Source organism: Somniosus microcephalus, chromosome 2 (assembly GCF_052327205.1).
Source record: "Somniosus microcephalus isolate GS21.2 chromosome 2, FLI_Smic_1.0, whole genome shotgun sequence".
In the NCBI taxonomy this organism is placed as follows: domain Eukaryota; kingdom Metazoa; phylum Chordata; class Chondrichthyes; order Squaliformes; family Somniosidae; genus Somniosus; species Somniosus microcephalus.
In genome coordinates this window covers 200,446,789-200,466,160 of record NC_140988.1, presented here as the reverse complement: position 1 = coordinate 200,466,160, position 19,372 = coordinate 200,446,789, and positions in this window count along the sequence as shown.

Below are 19,372 nucleotides of genomic sequence, written 5' to 3'. Positions count from 1 at the left end.
AGTGGGGAGGGCAGCTCTCGATGGTTCTGTGGGGGAGTAAAGGCATGAGTTAGACATGTGATATTAACGTAGCAGGCACATCAAATTGTGCAGCTGATCAGAACTCAATCTGTATGAACATCAAATGCCATATCAGTCACTCATGCAATCCAAATGAGAGGGTTGCAAATCTATTTTGTCAGCAGGTTGCTCTACTGCGCCCATCTGACCATCCCCCATTTCCAGATCCTCAGCACCTCCGACGATGTCGAGAGCGGCCTCCTCAGCGGTGCACAAGATTGCAATCGAAGGTGGCCCTCCTCCTGTCCTGCCCCTCTCCCTCTGATTGTGGGCTCTCTTTTCCTGCAATGAGGGACACAAGTGGAGTTTGGGTGAGAATGTTGCAGTGAGTGTAGAGAATCCATAGCATAGATGCTTAGAGGGAGACAAAAATGGAGTGTGGTGCCAATACCAAGGGCCCGCCCTGTGCATTGTTAGTTGTTGTTGTTGCATAACAGTGATAGTGAGTGTGAGGGGTGCATAGTAGAATGGTGGAGTGATTGTGTACATTTTTTTTTTCACAGAAACCCCACAGTGCAGATAGAGGCCATTTCGGCCCATCGAGCCTGCACCGACACATATCCCACCCGATCCCCGTAACCCCTACACCAACACATATCCCACCCTATCCCCGTAACCCCACGTATTTAATCCCCCTAACACTAAGGGTCAATTTATCATAGCCAATCAACCTAACCCGCACATCTTTGGACTGTGGGAGGAAACCGGAGCACCCGGAGGAAACCCACGCAAACACGGGGAGAATGTGCAAACTCCACACAGACATTCAACCGAGGCCGGATTCGAACCCGGGTCCCTGGCGCTTTGAGAGGGATGGTTAAGGGTGCAAGGGATGTAAGGGTAAATTGGGATGTGCAGGAGTAGGTTGACAATGCAGAGTGCTGGTGATGAGAGGAGATGGGGAGCAGATTGAAGGTAAGTGTGATGTTATACTCACTTTTGCTGTGCATAGCAGGTCATTGAACCTTTTCCTGCACTGAACCCAGGTGCGAGCACACAAAGACCTGGCGCTCATCTCCTCAGCAATCTGCAGCCAGACTGCCGTGGTTTGCTGAGGAGGCTTCGTCCGTCCATTTGAGGGGAAGAGTACCGCTTGGTGCCCTCTCACTCCCTCCACAAGAGCATGGAGGGAGTCATCATCATATCTGGGAGATGCCTTTGGTCTTGAAGCAGTCATTTTCAGATGTGCCATACCGAGAAGCAGCAGGAAAGGATGGATCAAAAACAAGGCTGCATGGGCCCCTTAAATACAGCTGGCTAAGAGACGTCAGCAGAGGCAAGCAGCAGACCCGAACCCACTGATTGGGTCGTCTAGCGCGCACGACGAGCTTAATCAACGCACTTAAGCAAAAATTTAATTCCAGGGTGTCTGAAACCGGCAGCGGGACCGGAACCCACCGAATATCAAAGCTGCCGAACATCAAAGCCGCCTCCACTTGGAAAATCGCAGCCTATTATTTTCTTTTGGACACATTTACAATTAAGGAAGGGCTACTTGTCATCCCAGCTTTGTTTTTTTTCCCTCTGGGTGCTGTGGACAATGAATATTTCATTTTCTGCATAATGAAAAAATGAATGATTGCAAGATAGAACAATAATGAATTAATTTTAAGTTGTGCAGTTCTAGTAGTGTACATTTCACGTGGTTTTCTTTTGTGTTTGCCTTGCGTCTGTCACAAATTAAGAATATGGTCCCGTCTCCCCCAAATCACCTTCACCAGCAACGCAGGGCCTTCTAGTTGAAACTACTTTTCCACTGTTGTTGACCTACTTTCACTACTCTTTTGCACGCTACACCTCAGAATTTATAGAGATCAAATGGCTTGATATCTGTGTCAGATGTGTGGAAAATAACACAGTTTTAGGGGCGTTGTAGATTGGCTGCTACTTTTTCATTGCATAGGATTACATAGGATATATGGCACAGAAACAAGCCATTCGGCCCAACCAATCGATGCCAGCATTTATGCTCCACTCGAGCAACCTCCCGTCTTTCCTCATCTAAATCTATCAGCTTAACCCTCTATTCCCTTCTCCCTCATATGCTTGTCCAGCCTCCCCTTAAATGCATCTATACTATTTGCTTCAACCACTCCCTGTGGTAATGAGTTCCAAGTGTCTTCTGAATTCCCTACTGGATTTCTTGGTGACTATCTTATATTGATGGCCTCGAGTTATACTCCTCCACACAAGTGGAAACATTCTCTCTGTATCCGCTCTTTCAAAAACTTTCATAATTTTAAAGACCTCTATTAGGTCTCCACTCAGCCTTCTTTTATCAAGAGAAAAGAGAGCCAGCCTGTTCATCCTTTCCTAATATGTATACCCTTGCATTTCTGGTATCATCCTTGTAAATCTTCTCTGCACCTTCTCCAGTGCCTCTATATCCTTTTTATAATATGGTGACCAGAACTGTACACTGTACTCTAAGTGTGGTCTAACCAAGGTTCGATACAGGTTTAGCTTAACTTCCCTTCTTTTCAATTCTATCCCTCTAGAAATAAACCCTAGTGCTTGGTCTTTTTTTTTATGGCCTTGCTAACCTGTGGCGCAATGTATAGTGATCTGTGTATTTGTACTCCGTAATCCCTGTGTTCCTCTACCCCACCTAGACTCGCACCCTCCAAGTGATTGCTTGTAAATTTCCTGTCCTCACATTCAACACATTGGAATGCCTCTTGCTATGTCAATTTTGTTTGCATATCCATTAATAATTATAAACCATGTTTTAAGCTTCTTTCTATGAACAGAGGGAATATCAGCTCCTATATTTGATCAGAATACCACTTGGGTATTATTATGGCTTGCATGATATGAAAAAGATGATATGTGATTGTTAATACAAAGGGGTATATTTAAAAAATGTGGCATCCCTATTCTAGCTCTTGGTGAGTAATATGAGAGCAGAAGTCTTGACCATAATTCAACATTAATCTGATAATATTGTGCATCATTCAGGGAGATTGGTGATAGATGGTATAGCAAATGGAAATGTTAAACTGATAAATAGATGTTACGTTCGGGGTGAGGGATGTCCTCATGTAAAAGTCAAGGCATAGGGAGAAAACTTCATTCTATCACTTTAGTAGCAAAATTGAAACATGTTCTTCATACTCATGTTTATGATTCTGTTGCAAACGGTAAACAGAGTCACCAGAACTTTCAGCTTCGGCGGGGTGACCCGCTACTGCCCATTTTATGCCCCCGCCAAAGTTAAAAGTTCATCCCAGTAAATCTGAGCTGCAGTATACCTGGGCTGGGAATGTTCAGTAAGGTTCTTAATATTATTTGCCACAATGCAATGATAAAGAAAGAAAGGCTTGCATTTATATAGCGCCTTGCACGACTACCGGATGTCCCAAAGTGCTTTACAGCCAATGAAGTACTTTTTGGAGTGTAGTCACTGTTGTAATGTAGGAAACACAGCAGCCAATTTGCACATAGCAAGCTCCCATAAACAGCAATGTGACAATGACCAGTTAATCTGTTTTAGTAAAGTTGATTGAGGGATAAATATTGACCAGGAAACTGGGGATAACACCCCTGCTCTTCTTCGAAATAGTGCCATGGGATCTTTTATGTCCACCTGAGAGCGCAGACGGGGTCTCAGTTTAATGTCTCATCCGAAGGATGGCACCTCCAACAGTGCAGCCCTCCCTCAGTGCTGCACTGGAGTGTCAGCCTAAACTTTTTGTGCTCAAGCCTCTGGAGTTGGACTTGAACCCATTCTGACTCAGAGGCGAGGGTACTACCAACTGAGCCATTGGCTAACACTACATAAATAATGACTATGGTGAATTTTTCCTTTCAAACTCATCAATATCATTTCGTGGAATGTACTCTATTTTTTTGTAAACAAGATGTTTCTTCTATAAATAAGCATAAGGAGGCATACATTTTTAAATAAAAAGCGCAGGTGGCAAAATATTTTTCAGTGTAAGCATCATTAAATTTTAATGAAAATTATATGCATACCACATGATCTGTATTTGAAAAGTTTGATGAATCTCTTCAAGGTTCACAACTTGTGTCCCAAACCAACCCAGAAAACTACAAATCTCCATTTCATTCAGTCTGAGTTACTTGCAGTCAGCGCTGTTGTGTTGCCTGATGAATGATCTTTGTTGACAGCGCATCAATTGAGGCAGTCACTATTTTGGGAATGTGAAATAGGTTGAAATTCCCCATCTTGATTGCACAAAATGTATACTGAGTAAGCAGTGTAGAGTTTGGCAATTTTCAGATTTTTGCTAAAGATGGGGTGAATGCCAATCTCTTGCAGAAAGTAAAGAGAATACTTAAATATTTAGTATGGCATTACAGCGCCTGATAACCCACTACAAAACTAAAAGTACATTGGTGATTGTGCATTCTCTTGCTCATCCACAGTGTGAAGGCGTCATTATTCTTAAACACAGCAGGTAGGTGCTGTGTTTTTCTCATGAGCGACAAGCCACTGGTAATGTATTCACAGTATGCATTTTTAGGGCCAGATTACAAACTGACGTGTGGAAAGATGCTTCCTCTCTGAAGGGAGAAACAAACTGGAACAGCTAGCTTGACCACTGAAACAAAAGCTAACCACACTGCTACCGTGTATCATAAAAGGAAGGAAATATAGTCAAATTACCCTCTTTCTAAAAGAATTAAACATTCATGACTGGATTTCTCTGCAATATGGCTACACTTATTTAGAATGCTAGGCAGAGATGTTCGCCAGTGAGTAAACTGTTAAAATATTTGAGGAACACATTCGCGTATGCATTATGCACGTATGTCTATCTCATGCAGTAAAAATTTAGATAAACGGATGTACCAAAGTACGTAAATGTGACTGTACAAAAGTGTAGATAGTCCACGTGGGCATGAGCACAGCAGTTAGGCAGTTAAGCCCTCTGTGGAATTCTCTCACTGAACCTGCAGCAGCTCATATTGTCAGAGGTGGGGGGTGGGGGGGGGGCAGAGGGTTAGGAATCTCCATGAGAAGACCTTGGGAGAAAAGTTTGGTTGGCTTGTGCCTCCTGTTAGCGCCCTAAAAGGCACTAATGGGGCGCAAAGCAACTAGCGCCTGGGTGCGGCGATGTTTGCGCAACTCGCAAAATTGACTAGAGTTTTTGTGGCGGCACAAAAGTTTACCGCCCCGATCTCCTGCGCCCACAGATCATGACGCCAGTTGAGCGTGCAAGGCACTGTTGGTGCCCCGGGCCAGATATTGAGTGGCGCCCCCCTCCATTCCGCCTGGCGCAAGCAATGACAGGGAGACTGCAACGTTTCCCAGTCAATGAGGGGCTGGGGGCACTATTTAAAGGCGCCATCTTCGTGGCTTTTTCTGTGGTAGACAATTTTGCACCACTCATTCTGACAGAGAGAGAGATTCTGAGAGAGAGAGAGAGAGACTTCTGCATAGAGTCAATGCTGTGTGAAGTAGTTTTGGCTACTGAGCATCACTTTGCAGGTACTTTTGGATTTGACCTTCATTACTTTGATTGCCAAGAGACTTTGGGGGCTGCACTGATTCAGGGCGTCGTCCTGCACCTGCAGATTCGGAGGCAACAGAGACGCAGAGAGAGAATGGTAGTCATTGCCAGAGGGAGGAGGGCCAACAGGCCTCTGCACAGGAGACCTTACCCTCCCAGGGTATTCCGGGAACAATTCTCCTACATGAATTTGTCTGAGGAGCAGTGTTTGCACAGGCTGCGCTTCAGCAAGGAGGTAGACACTGAGCTCTGCCACCTGCTGCAGCCAGATCTGCAGCCTCTACTGAGGACCAGGACATCTCTGTTGGTGGCTGTGAAGGTCACAGTGGCTCTGAACTTTTATGCCACCGCCTCGTTTCAAGCAGCTATTGGAGATATTGCCAAAACCTCCCAGTTCATGATCCACTGCTGTATCCATCGGGTCACAAATGCCCTCTATAAAAGGAGACACCAGTACATCTCTTTCCTGATGACCCGGGCCAAACAGCATGAACATGCTTTGTGAGGATAGCGGCCTTCCCTAAGGTGCAGGGCACCATTGACTGCACGCATGTGGCATTGCGGGCACCACATGAGAATGCAGAGGTTTTTAGAAACCACAAGGGGTTCCACTCCTTAAACGTCCAGTTGGTCTGTGACCACAGACAGCTGATACTCGCTGTCAATGCCCGCTATCCTGGCAGCAGCCATGATGCACTCATCCTGCGTCAGACTACTGTGGCAGAACTTTTCCAGGCACCGCATCACCCAAGTGGTTGGCTCCTCGAAGACAAGGGTTATCCACTGTGCACCTGGCTTATGACACCGCTCCATAACCCCAACACCCCTGCTGAGCTGCAGTACAATGAGAATCATCTCGCCACCAGGAACATCATTGAGCAGACGATCGGCGTGCTCAAGCAAATGTTCCACTGTCTGGAGCACTCAGGAGGAGCCCTGCAGTACTCGCCTGAGCGCGTCTCCATCTTCATAGTTGTATGCTGTATGCTTCATAACCTGGCAATCCTCAGGAGCCAGCCAATGCCACCAGGCCTTGCAGCACCACTAGAGGAGGAGGAGGAAGAGGAGGAGGATGATCAGCAGCAGCACCAAGGCGATAGGGAGGCCCACAACGTAGAAACTGCAAGGGCCGTCCGTCAACGGCTGATAACAAGCCGCTTCTATTCCCCTACTGAGGAAATGGCTTTTGGCATGGAGAACAACATGAATGAAAGCCACCCGTAACCCCAAAGCCGGTCAAGGCAGCAATGATTCCAAAGGGCAAACCTGTTCATTTTGAATACAAAAACTTTTTTATTTTACAAACTCTGTGTGTGTCATTCTTTCATGACAAACTAATAGAAACAAACACAAAAAAATCATTGGCCCAGAAATTCGGGTCTCCACGGGTGAGTACGCACTGGATACTCACCTGTAGACCCAACGGAAGTGCCGGTTTCGTGCATGCACTGCGCTTGCGCGGGAAACCGGAACTTCTGTTCCCTTAAAGGAAGGGGTTCAGAGGTCAAACGCGTACGCCGGAGAGGCAGCGCGTGCGCATGGAACTTACATTTTTTTTGCAGCTTTCTCCGGGAGGGTAAGTCTCCAGGAGTTTCACGTATAAAGCAGGCGTAATGCTTGCTTTTAACAAGGTAAGTGGTGAATTAATTAAAATTAAAGTATTTTTTCCACAGGTTTATTATTTTTAAATACTTTAAACAAAGGTACGTTTATTTTTAGCCCCGTTAGAAAATGTAATTAATTTTTTCAAAAATTTGAATTATTGTTTAAAATAGTTATTTTATGTAATGTAAAATCATTTTAAAAATGTGATTTTTTAAAATTTATTTGAAGTTTTAGTGATGTTTTGGGGCTTATAGTATTTATAGTTTTGACAGCTCTTGCTGTCAATTTTATGAATGGGAAATTCCCTGCTATCATTGGCTCTCCACTGTTGCCTCACAGCGCCAGGGACCCGGGTTCGAATCTGGCCTCGGGTGACTGTCTGTGTGGAGTTTGCACATTCTCCCCGTGTTTGCGTGGGTTTCCACCGGGTGCTCCGTTTTCCTCCCACAGTCCAAAGATGTGCGGGTTAGGTTGATTGGCTATGATAAATTGACCCTTAGTGTTGGGGGGATTAAAATATGTGGGGATAGGATGGGATATGTGTTGGTGTAGGGGTTACGGGGATTGGGTGGGATATGTGTCGGTGCAGGCTCGATGGGCCGAAATGGCCTCTATCTGCACTGTGGGGTTTCTGTGATCTGTAATCCATGGCCCACGTGATCCCAGGGGATGCATCGAACTAACTGCGTCCCTGGGATACGCAAGCACTGTGCTGGAGGAACCCAAGATCGGAATCCCACAGGGGCCCACAGCACAATGGCTGGCACGCTAGGTAAGTGCAGGTCGGAGGCTTGCACCCGCGGGAAGCCTCCGACCCGAATTTCTGGGCTATTCATTATTATTACCGGTTCTCACAACCTGGAGATAATGTCCAAAACACTAAACAAAATTTGAACACGAACCTCGGCCTTTCATAAAAAATTTAACAACATTTCGTCACACCTCCTACTTTTTGCCCTTCGAGGGTGATCTCCTTCCTTTGCGCACATCCCCCCTTCCCACCCTACTGCTCCTCTGTAATGGGGCCCCAGTGGCTGCAGCAAGACTGGTGGAAGGCTGCTGATTATCAGAACCTGAGACTACTGATGCTCTTGAAGGACGGCCTCAACAAGCTCTGGGCCTGGGGGGTTTGGCTGCAGACTGCACCAACTCTGCATGGGCGGCAGCAGTCTGGGCTACAGGGCAAGTGCAATGAGGAAGTTACAGTGGTGGCAGCAGGAATGCTGTCATCCTGAGAGAGGACAGCGACTCCCTGCTCGACCGACACACTGGCACTCCCACAGGGCAGCACCTCAGCATCCAGAGCAATCTGCTGGAGCACAGATTGCTGGCCTGCTGCAGTGCGGTGAGACAACGGGGAAAGGTGTCTGAACCAGCGACAGTGGCAGCAGTCAGTGCTTGCGTGATACAATCTGAGTCTGCATGAGACCAGTCTGAGATTAGATCACGGCAGCCAGTGACTGAATTGCAGCACTAACCTTTAGCGTGGCATCCACCTGTGCTACAGCGAAGTGCTCCACATTCCTTGCCAGTGCATCAATGCAATCGGGCACCCTTCCCACTGCACCCATGAGCTCAGTGTGCATTTCAGCATTGAGCCGCTCCTCCTCTGCGTCCACTGCAGCAGGGCTCGCTGACCTACTCACCCTCTGGGGAGAAGGCCCCCGAGCTTCCCTAGCCACATTGCGTTACTGCAGCCCGCTGGGACCCAGAGTTTCACCCTCATCAGACCCTCCACCCCTGCTCCCCTGCAGGGAAGACATGGTCCCAGTGTGGGCATGGGCTTCCTCGGGAGAGGGTGGCGCTTATGCTTCGGCTTCCTCTTCCTCCTCACCTGCAGCTTCACTCCCACTGGCAGCTTGAGGGCGCGTCTCCTCAGCTGGTGAATCACCATCTGAAAGCAGGGCGGTACAAGAGTGTCTTTAGCGTGAGGACAGGGTGGCAGTAAGGGAGGAAGGAGTGGAGCGATTTAGTAAGCTGGATTGAAAGTATCAAAGGCAGGTGTTGTGAGGGACAAGTGGAAGGAGAGAGGAGAGAAAGCTAATGACCTTACCATTGCTGTCCCGAACGGGGTCGGCCACTCCAGGGGTGACGGGACCGTTCACCTGGCTTGCCACAATCCTGTGGACGTGCACCTCAAGATCGCTGAGGAGTTGCAGCTGAGGCCGCCCTCCACCCATCCGTTGCTGCTGTCTCCTATTATGAGATAGCTTGGCCTGCAAGAAAAAGGATGGAATCTAAGTAAATTAACAGCCATGGACTTGCCTGATGTGCCTCCCATAGCTGAATAGCCCTTACTGTATGCAAGGTGTGGAATGTGCATGTGTGTTTCATGAGAGGGCCATAGGTGTTGGATAAGTGTTTGGCATTGGGCTTTTAAGACCTGCTGGCCATAGAGTGAGTTTGAGATGGAGGGCTGGAGAGGTATTGAAAAATAGCCACTCACCTTGACGACCCGAGTGAGGTCGTTGAAATTTTTGCGACATTTTTCCAAATTTCTATAGACACAGGAACAGATCCCATGGATTGAAGGGTAGCTAATGTAACACCACTTTTTAAACAAGGTGCTAAAGAGAAAACGGGGAATTATGGAATGGTAAGCCTGACATCGTTAGTGGGGAAAATGCTAGAGTCCATTATAAAAGATTTAATAGCAGAGCACTTGGAAAACAGTGACAGGATCATACAAAGTCAACATGGATGTACAAAAGCTAAATCATGCTTGAATAAACTACTGGAATTTTTTGAGGATGTAACTGGTAGAATAGATAAGGGAGAACCAGTGGATGTGGTGTATTTGGACTTTCAGAAGGCTTTCGATAAGGTCCTGCATAAGAGATTAGCATGCAAAGTTAAAGCACATGGATTGGGGGTAATGTACTGACTTGGATAGAGAACTTGTTGGCAGACAGGAAGCAAAGAGTTGAAATAAACTGGTCTTTTTCCGAGTGGCAGGCAGTGATTAGTGGGGTACCGCAGGGATCGGTGCTATGACCCAATTATTCAGAATATATATTAACTAGCTGGGGGGGCCCGGCGTTGCCTAGGCTTTTTTGTAGTACGGCAGTTTACAGGGCCGCGCGGTTGACAGCCAGCCACTGCCGCTCCCCCGCTCTGTGTCTCGGGCCGAGTGGTTGTCAGGCCCGGCCCAGCCCGAGTGAGCCCAACTCACCTCCCACTCTGGTGGGCCGGGAGCGGGATACTGTGCCAGAGCCGCAATGTGGTGGTTTGTTGTGCTGGTGCTGTCGCTGTCGGTATTAAAAAAATGGTGGCGACGTTTCGGGAGGCTGCAGGATTAGGCCCGCCCACACACGGAATGAAACGCCCCCTGTTATGGACCGATTGGTCAACCATCAGGTCACTGAACTGTAGGATTGGTCAAACATCACGTCACTCAAAGCTAATGAGCGGTAGGATTGGTGAACCGCTAATGTGCGGATTTTTGAAAGTTTTTTGTATACTGTCTGAACAGTTTTTGTCTGACCGAAAAGTAAATATGCCTATGACACTCCCCTGATCATCAGCTTTCTTTTGATATAACATATGTGTAGGTATGCTCTATAAATTTTGAGTGTATAGCAGACAGACAGACAGACATACATACAGACAGACAGACGGACAGACACCACTATCCATTTATATATATCTATACTAGCTCAAGTGCCCGGCGTTGCCGAGGCTTTTTCGAGGGCATGTTGTTGTTGGAAGAGAGAGAGAGAGAGCGACTGGGGGGGGGGGGAGAAGAGAGAGAGAGAGCGCGACTGGGGGGAAGAGAGAGAGCGACTGGGGGGTAGAGAGAGCGACTGGGGGAAGAGAGAGAGCGACTGGGGGGAAGAGAGAGAGCGGGTGGGGGGAAGAGAGCGGGGGGAAGGGAGGGCGGGAGGGGAAGGGAGGGCGGGTGGGGAAGGGGCGGGGGAAGGGGGCGGGGGGAAGGGGGGAAGGGAGGGGGGAAGGCAAGGGAGGGGGGGAAGGGAAGGGAGGGGGGGAAAGGGAGGGGGAAGGGGCAGGGGGGAAGGGAGGGGGGAAGGGGCGGCGGGAAGGGAGGGGGAAGGGAGGGGGAAGGGGGGGGAAAGGGGGGGGAAGGGGGGGCGGGAAGGGGAAGGGGGGTGGGGGGAAGGGGGGGCGGGGGGCAGAAGGGGGGGCGGGGGGGGAAGGGGCGGGGGGGCCCAGGCTGAGAGCCCCGCTCTCCGAGCCCCGCCCCCCCAGCCGAGAGCCCCGTTCTCCGAGCCCCGACCCCCCCTCGGCCGAGCCCGATTGCGGCTCTGAGAGACGGCAGGCGGCCGAGCCCCGCCCCCCCCCGGCCGAGCCCGATTGCGGCTCTGAGAGACGGCCGGCGGCCGAGCCCCGCCCCGCCCCGGCCGAGCCCGATTGCGGCTCTGAGAGACGGCCGGCGGCCGAGCCAGGCCCCCCCCGCCCGGCCGAGGCCGATTGCGGCTCTGAGAGATGGCCGGCGGCCGAGCCCCCTCCACCCCCCGCAGAGCCCAATTGCGGCTCTGAGAGATGGCCGGTGGCCGAGCCCCGCCCCCCCCCGCCGAGCGCGGAACAGAGACGCCGCGTCTCACCTGCTCCTGCTGCGCGCGCACCCTGACCCTCGTGGCTGACGCCGTTGCCCTGGGTAACGTGACATGGCCGCTGGGGGGGGTGCGGTGAGGAGCTTAGCAGCAGCCCAGTTACCTAGCTCAGGCCTGGCTGGGCAAGAAAGTCCCAGGCTTTCAGGCCGAAGAAAAAAACTGGCAAAGGTAGGAAAAAGAATGTTCAGGTTAGATAAAATATTTACAAATGAGTGATTTATTTTAAAAGAATTTAATAAATTGAATTTTATTTTGCTGGAAATGTATATTTGAAAAGAAAGACGCAGAAAGCAGGAAAAAGAAAGGAAAAGTTTGGAATCAAGATGGCGGCGACTCACCTCGGTTCAGAACGATAAGGCCCACCCACACACGCACCGATTGGCCCGGCCGCACGCGGCAGCAAGCCGCCGTACGATTGGTCGACCTCGAGGTCACTCTGTCGCTAATGAGCGGATAATGAGATGCTAATGAGCGGAACGTTGAAGGTTTTTGGGATACCGCGGGCACGATTTTAGCCCGGCCGAAACGTAAATACGCTTAAAACCGTCTCGGAAGCGTAAGCTTTCTTTGGAGGTAACGCGCGCGTAGGTACACCCTGTAACTTTTGAGCGCATAGCCCCCAGACGCACACGCGATGACAGACAGACAGACAGAATGACAGAATGGCAGACAGATGTACCGATTTACATATATAGATAGACTAGCTGAAGTGCCCGGCGGTGCTGAGGCTTTTTTGAGGGCATGTTGTTGTTGGAAGAGAGAGAGAGAGAGCGACTGGGCGGGGGGGGAGAAGAGAGAGAGAGAGCGCGACTGGGGGGGAAGAGAGAGAGCGACTGGGGGTAGAGAGAGAGCGACTGGGGCTAAGAGAGAGAGCGACTGGGGGGAAGAGAGCGAGCGTGTGGGGGGAAGGGAGGGCGGGGGGGAAGGGGCGGGGGGAAGGGAGGGGGGGAAGGGAAGGGAGGGGGGGAAAGGGAGGCGGCTTAGGGAGGGGGGAAGGGAGGGGTGGGAAGGGAGGGGGGAAGGGGCGGGGGGAAGGGAGGGGGGAAGGGGTGGGGGGAAGGGAGGGGGGTGGGGGGGAAGGGAAGGGGAAGGGGGGGCAGGTGGGAAGGGGGGCCGGGGGTGAAGGGGGGCGGCGGGGGGGAAGGGGGCGGAAAGGGGGGGCGGGGGCGGAAGGGGGGCGGGGGGGAAGGGGCGGGGGGTGAAGGGAGGGGGGAAAGGAGGGGTGAAAGGGGCGGGGGGAAGGGAGGGGGCGGGGGAAGGGAGTGGGGGCGGGGGGAGAAGGGGGGGCGGGAAGGGGAAGGGGGGGCGGGGGGGAAGGGGGGAGGGGGGCGGCGGGGGGGACGGGAAGGGGAAGGGGGGCGAGGGGGGGAAGGGGGGGCGGAAGGGGGGGAGGGGGGCACAGGCCGAGAGCCCCGCTCTCCGAGCCCCGCCCCCCCCCGGCCGAGTCCGATTGCGGCTCTGAGAGACGGCAGGCGGCCGAGCCCCGCCCCCCCCCCGGCCGAGCCCGATTGCGGCTCTGAGAGACGGCCGGCGGCCGAGCCCCGCCCCCCCCCCCCCGGCCGAGCCCGATTGCGGCTCTGAGAGACGGCCGGCGGCCGAGCCCCGCCCCGCCCCGGCCGAGCCCGATTGCGGCTCTGAGAGACGGCCGGCGGCCGAGCCAGGCCCCCCCCGCCCGGCCGAGGCCGATTGCGGCTCTGAGAGATGGCCGGCGGCCGAGCCCCCTCCCCCCCCCCGCAGAGCCCAATTGCGGCTCTGAGAGATGGCCGGTGGCCGAGCCCCGCCCCCCCCCGCCGAGCGCGGAACAGAGACGCCGCGTCTCACCTGCTCCTGCTGCGCGCGCACCCTGACCCTCGTGGCTGACGCTGTTGCCCTGGGTAACGTGACATGGCCGCGGGGGGGGGGGGGCGGTGAGGAGCTTAGCAGCAGCCCAGTTACCTAGCTCAGGCCTGGCTGGCAAGAAAGTCCCAGGCTTTCAGGCCGAAGAAAAAAACCTGCAAAGGTAGGAAAAAGAATGTTCAGGTTAGATAAAATATTTACAAATGAGTGATTTATTTTAAAAGAATTTAATAAATTGAATTTTATTTTGCTGGAAATGTATATTTGAAAAGAAAGACGCAGAAAGCAGGAAAAAGAAAGGAAAAGTTTGGAATCAAGATGGCGGCGACTCACCTCGGTTCAGAACGATAAGGCCCACCCACACACGCACCGATTGGCCCGGCCGCACGCGGCAGCAAGCCGCCGTACGATTGGTCGACCTCGAGGTCACTCTGTCGCTAATGAGCGGATAATGAGATGCTAATGAGCGGAACGTTGAAGGTTTTTGGGATACCGCGGGCGCGATTTTAGCCCGGCCGAAACGTAAATACGCTTAAAACCGTCTCGAAGCGTAAGCTTTCTTTGGAGATAACGCGCGCGTAGGTACACCCTGTAACTTTTGAGCGCATAGCCCCCAGACGCACACGCGATGACAGACAGACAGACAGAATGACAGAATGGCAGACAGATGTACCGATTTACATATATAGATAGACTAGCTGAAGTGCCCGGCGGTGCTGAGGCTTTTTCGAGGGCATGTTGTTGTTGGAAGAGAGAGAGAGAGAGCGACTGGGCGGGGGGGGGAGAAGAGAGAGAGAGAGCGCGACTGGGGGGGAAGAGAGAGAGCAACTGGGGGTAGAGAGAGAGCGACTGGGGCTAAGAGAGAGAGCGACTGGGGGGAAGAGAGCGAGCGTGTGGGGGGAAGGGAGGGCGGGGGGGAAGAGGCGGGGGGAAGGGAGGGGGGAAGGGAAGGGAGGGGGGGAAAGGGAGGGGGGTTAGGGAGGGGGGAAGGGAGGGGTGGGAAGGGAGGGGGGAAGGGGCGGGGGGAAGGGAGGGGGGAAGGGGTGGGGGGAAGGGAGGGGGGGTGGGGGGGAAGGGAAGGGGAAGGGGGGCAGGTGGGGAATGGGGGCCGGGGGTGAAGGGGGGGCGGCGGGGTGGAAGGGGGCGGGAAGGGGGGGCGGGGGCGGAAGGGGGGCGGGGGGGAAGGGGCGGGGGGGAAGGGAGGGGGGAAAGGGAGGGGTGAAAGGGGCGGGGGGAAGGGAGGGGTGCGGGGAAAGGGAGTGGGGCGGGGGGAGAAGGGGGGCGGGAAGGGGAAGGGGGGGCGGGGGGGGAAGGGGGGAGGGGGGCGGCGGGGGTACGGGAAGGGGAAGGGGGGCGGGGGGGGAAGGGGGGGCGGAAGGGGGGGAGGGGGGCACAGGCCGAGAGCCCCGCTCTCCGAGCCCCGCCCCCCCCCCCGGCCGAGTCCGATTGCGGCTCTGAGAGACGGCCGGCGGCCGAGCCCCGCCTCCCCCCCCCGGCCGAGCCCGATTGCGGCTCTGAGAGATGGCCGGCGGCCGAGCCCCGCCATCCCCCCCCCGCCCGAGCCGAGCGCGGAACAGAGACGCCGCGTCTCACCTGCTCCTGCTGCGCGCGCACCCTGACCCTCGTGGCTGATGCCATTGCCCCGGGTAACGTGACGCGTGGGGGGGGGTGAGGAGCTTAGCAGAAGCCCTAGCTCGGGCCTGGCTGGGCAAGAAAGGCCCAGGCTTTCAGGGCCTAACAAAAAAACGGGGAAAGGTAGCAAAAAGAATGTTGAGGTTAGAAAAAATATTTACAAATGAATGAAGTTTTTTTTAAAACAATTTAATAAATTCAATTTTATTTTGCTGGAAATGTATATTTGAAAAGAAAGACGCAGAAAGCAGGTAAAAGAATGGAAGCAAGATGGCGGCAACTCACCTCAGTTCAGAATGATAAGGCCCGCCCACACACGCACCGATTGGTCGACCGTCAGGTCACCAAAGCGTACGATTGGTCAATCGTCCCGTCACTCGACCGTAGGAGGGCCCGGCCGCACGCGGCAGCAAGCCGCCGTACGATTGGTTGACCTCGAGGTCACTCTGTCGCTAATGAACGGATAATGAGATTCTAATGAGCGGAACGTTGAAGGTTTTTGGGATACCGCGGGCGCGATTTTAGCCCATCCGAAGCGTAAATACGCTTAAAACTGTCTCGGAAGCGTAAGCTTTCTTTGGAGGTAACGCGCGCGTAGGCACGCCCTGTAACTTTCGAGCGCATAGCCTGACAGACGCACAGGCGATCACAGACAGAATGACAGAATGACAGAATGACAGACAGACAGACAAATCGACCGATTTATATATATAGACTAGCTGAAGTGCCCGGCGGTGCCGAGGCTTTTTCGAGGGCATATTGTTGTTGGAAGAGAGAGAGAGAGAGCGACTGGGGGGGGGGGAGAAGAGAGAGAGAGAGCGCGACTGGGGGGGAAGAGAGAGAGTGACTGGGGGGTAGAGAGAGAGCGACTGGGGGGAAGAGAGAGAGCGACTGGGGGGAAGAGAGAGAGCAGGTGGGGGGAAGAGAGCAGGTGGGGAAGGGAGGGCGGGGGGGAAGGGAGGGCGGGAGGGGAAGGGGCGGGGAGGGAAGGGAGGGCGGGAGGGAAGGGAGGGGGGAAGGGAAGGGAGGGGGGAAAGGGAGGGGGGGAAGGGGCGGGGGGGAAGGGAGGGGGGAAGGGAGGGGGGAAGGGAGGGGGGCGGGGGGAAGGGGGTCGGTGGGGGAAGGGGGGGCGGCGGGGGGGAAGGGGGGTGGGAAGGGGGGAGGCGGAAGGGGGGGGCGGGGGAGAAGGGGCGGGGGGGCCCAGGCCGAGAGCCGCAGCCCCCCCGGCCCCCCCAGCCGAGAGCCCCGCTCTCCAAGCCCCGCCCCCCCCGGCCGAGCCCGATTGCGGCTCTGAGAGACAGCAGGCGGCCGAGCCCCGCCCCCCCCCGGCCGAGCCCGATTGCGGCTCTGAGAGATGGCCGGCGGCCGAGCCCCGCCCCCCCGCCCGCCGAGCCCGATTGCGGCTCTGAGAGATGGCCGGCGGCCGAGCCCCGCCCCCCCCGCCGAGCGCGAAACAGAGACACCGCGTCTCACCTGCTCCTGCTGCACACGCACCCTGACCCTCGTGGCTGACGCCGTTGCCCTGGGTAACATGACACGGCGGGTTGCGGGGGGGTGGTGAGGAGCTTAGCAGAAGCGCAGTCACCTGGCTCGGGCCTGGCTGGGCAAGAAATGCGCAGGCTTTGAGGCCTAAGAAAAAAACGGGCAAAGGTAGGAAAAAGAATGTTCAGGTTCGGTTTACAAATGAGTGATTTTTTTAAAAACAATTTAATAAATTCAATTTTATTTTGGTGGAAATGTATATTTGAAAAGAAAGACGCAGAAAGCAGGAAAAAGAATGGAAGCAAGATGGCGGCGACTCACCTCGGTTCAGAACGATAAGGCCCGGCCACACACACACCGATTGGCCCGGCGGCACACGCCAGCAACCTGGCGTACGATTGGTCGAGCTCGAGGTCACTCTGTCGCTACTGAGCGGATAATGAGATGCTAATGAGCGGAATGTTGAAGGTTTTTGGGATACCGCGGGCGCGATTTTAGCCCGGCCGAAACATAAATACGCTTAAAACCGTCTCGGAAGCGTAAGCTTTCTTTGGAGGTAACGCGCGCGTAGGTACGCCCTGTAACTTTCGAGCGCATAGCCCACCAGACGCACACGCGATGACAGACAGACAGACAGACAGAATGACAGAATGACAGAATGACAGACAGAAGTACCGATTTATATATATAGATAGATGATCTAGATGAGTGAACTAGATGTAATATCGCCAAGTTTGCAGATGACACAAAGCTGGGTGGGCATGTGTGCTGTGAAGAGGATGCAGAGAAAATTCAGTATGATTTGGACAGGTTGGGTAATTGGGCAGATGCATGGCGGATGCAGTATAATGTGGATAAATGCGAGATTATCCACTTTGGTGGCAAAAACAGGAAGGCAGATTATTATCTGAACCGCAATAGATTGGGAAAAGGGGAAGTGCAACGAGACCTGGGTGTCCTTGTGCACCAGTCGCTGAAGGTAAGCATGCAGTGCAGCAGGCGGTTAAGGCGGCAAATGGTACGTTGGCCTTCATAACGAGAGGATTCGAGTACAGGAGCAAGGATGTCTTGCTGCAGTTGTACAGGGCCTTGGTGAGACCACACCTTGAGTATTGTGTGCAGTTTTGTTTGCCTTATCGTAGGAAGGATGTTCTTGCCATGGAGGGAGTGCAGCGAAGATTCACCAGACTGATACCTAGGATCCAAGAATGATGTATGAAGAGAGATTGGGTTGATTGGGCTTGTATTCGCTAGAGTTTAGAAGAATGAAAGGGGATCTCATTGAAACTTAAAAAATTCTAACAAGATTAGACAGACTAGATGCAGGAAGGATTTTCCCGATGGCGGGGGTGTCCAGAACCAGGGGTCTAAGTCTAATGATAAGGGGTACGCCATTTAGGACTGAGATGAGGAGGAATTTCTTCACCCAGAGAGTGGTGAACTAGTGGAATTCTCCACCACAGACGGCCGTTGAGGCCAATTCATTACATATATTCAAGAAAGAGTTAGAAATATTTCTTATAGCTAAAGTGTAAAGGGATATGGGGAGAAAGCAGGGACAGGGTACTGAATTTGGATGATCAGCCATGATCTCATTAAATGGCAGAACAGGCTCGAGAGGCCGAATGGCCTACTCCTGCTCCTACCTTCTATATTTCTATGTTTCTATGACATTCAGTATGGGTCCTGGGCACCATACTCCTGGAGGAGACGTGCTGAGCCACTTCCCTCCATACTCTTCAGTAGTCGCGCGGCAAAGGCCTCTTGCTACTCTCAGGGAAGAGTATAGATCTTCTGCGCTCCACCGCGCCAACCAGAGCCTCCAAGGCCCGCTCGTTAAAGTGCTGAGCTCGTTCTCTCACCCTCTCTATAGTCTCCTTGGCTGGAAAATGTAGTCACAGGTCTCTCCAGGCCGAGATTCAAGGCTCCAATGAGCAGTGTGTGGCTGGAGAGCAAGATCGACCCTCCCCTTTAAGAACTGTCCAGCGCCAGTGTGTCTGTGTTCCATCACTAACTGACATCACCTGCGCTGCACCCACGCTCTGAGTTAGCGACTCGCTCCTCGGCCTTTGCGCCTTAAGAGAGGTGTGTAGCGCCTGATTTAGTGCTCCAATTACCTCCAGGGGCGATAGAAGCCAAGTTTGCAGTCAGAGGCGATAATTAGCGCCAGGTGCTAAACTTTGTGCCCGGCCGATAATTGCACCCCAAATGGGGCGATACCAAATTTCTCCCCCATTACCTTACACTTCCCTGGATTGAATTCCACTTTTCACTCTTCTGCCCATCTGACCAGTCCATTGATAACTTCCTGCTGTCTGCAGCTTTCTTCCTCACGATCAACTGCACATTTTTGTATCATGCCCCCTACATGAAAGTCCAAATCATTGATATGTACCACAAAAAGCAAGGGGCCTAGTACTGTGCCCTGCGGAGCCCCACTGCAAACAGCCTTCCAGTCACAAAAGCACATGTCGACCATTACCTTTTGCTTCCTGCCACTGAGCCAATTTTGGATCCAAATTGCCACTTTTCCTTGGCTTTTGTTTTTCTGACCAGTCTGCCATGTGGGACCTTGTCAAAAACCTTTGCTAAAATCCATGTATACTACGTCAAACACACTACCCTTTTCAACCCTCCTTGTTACCTCCTCATAAATTCAATCAAGTTAGTCAGGCACAAACTTCCCTTAACAAATCTATGCTGACTGTC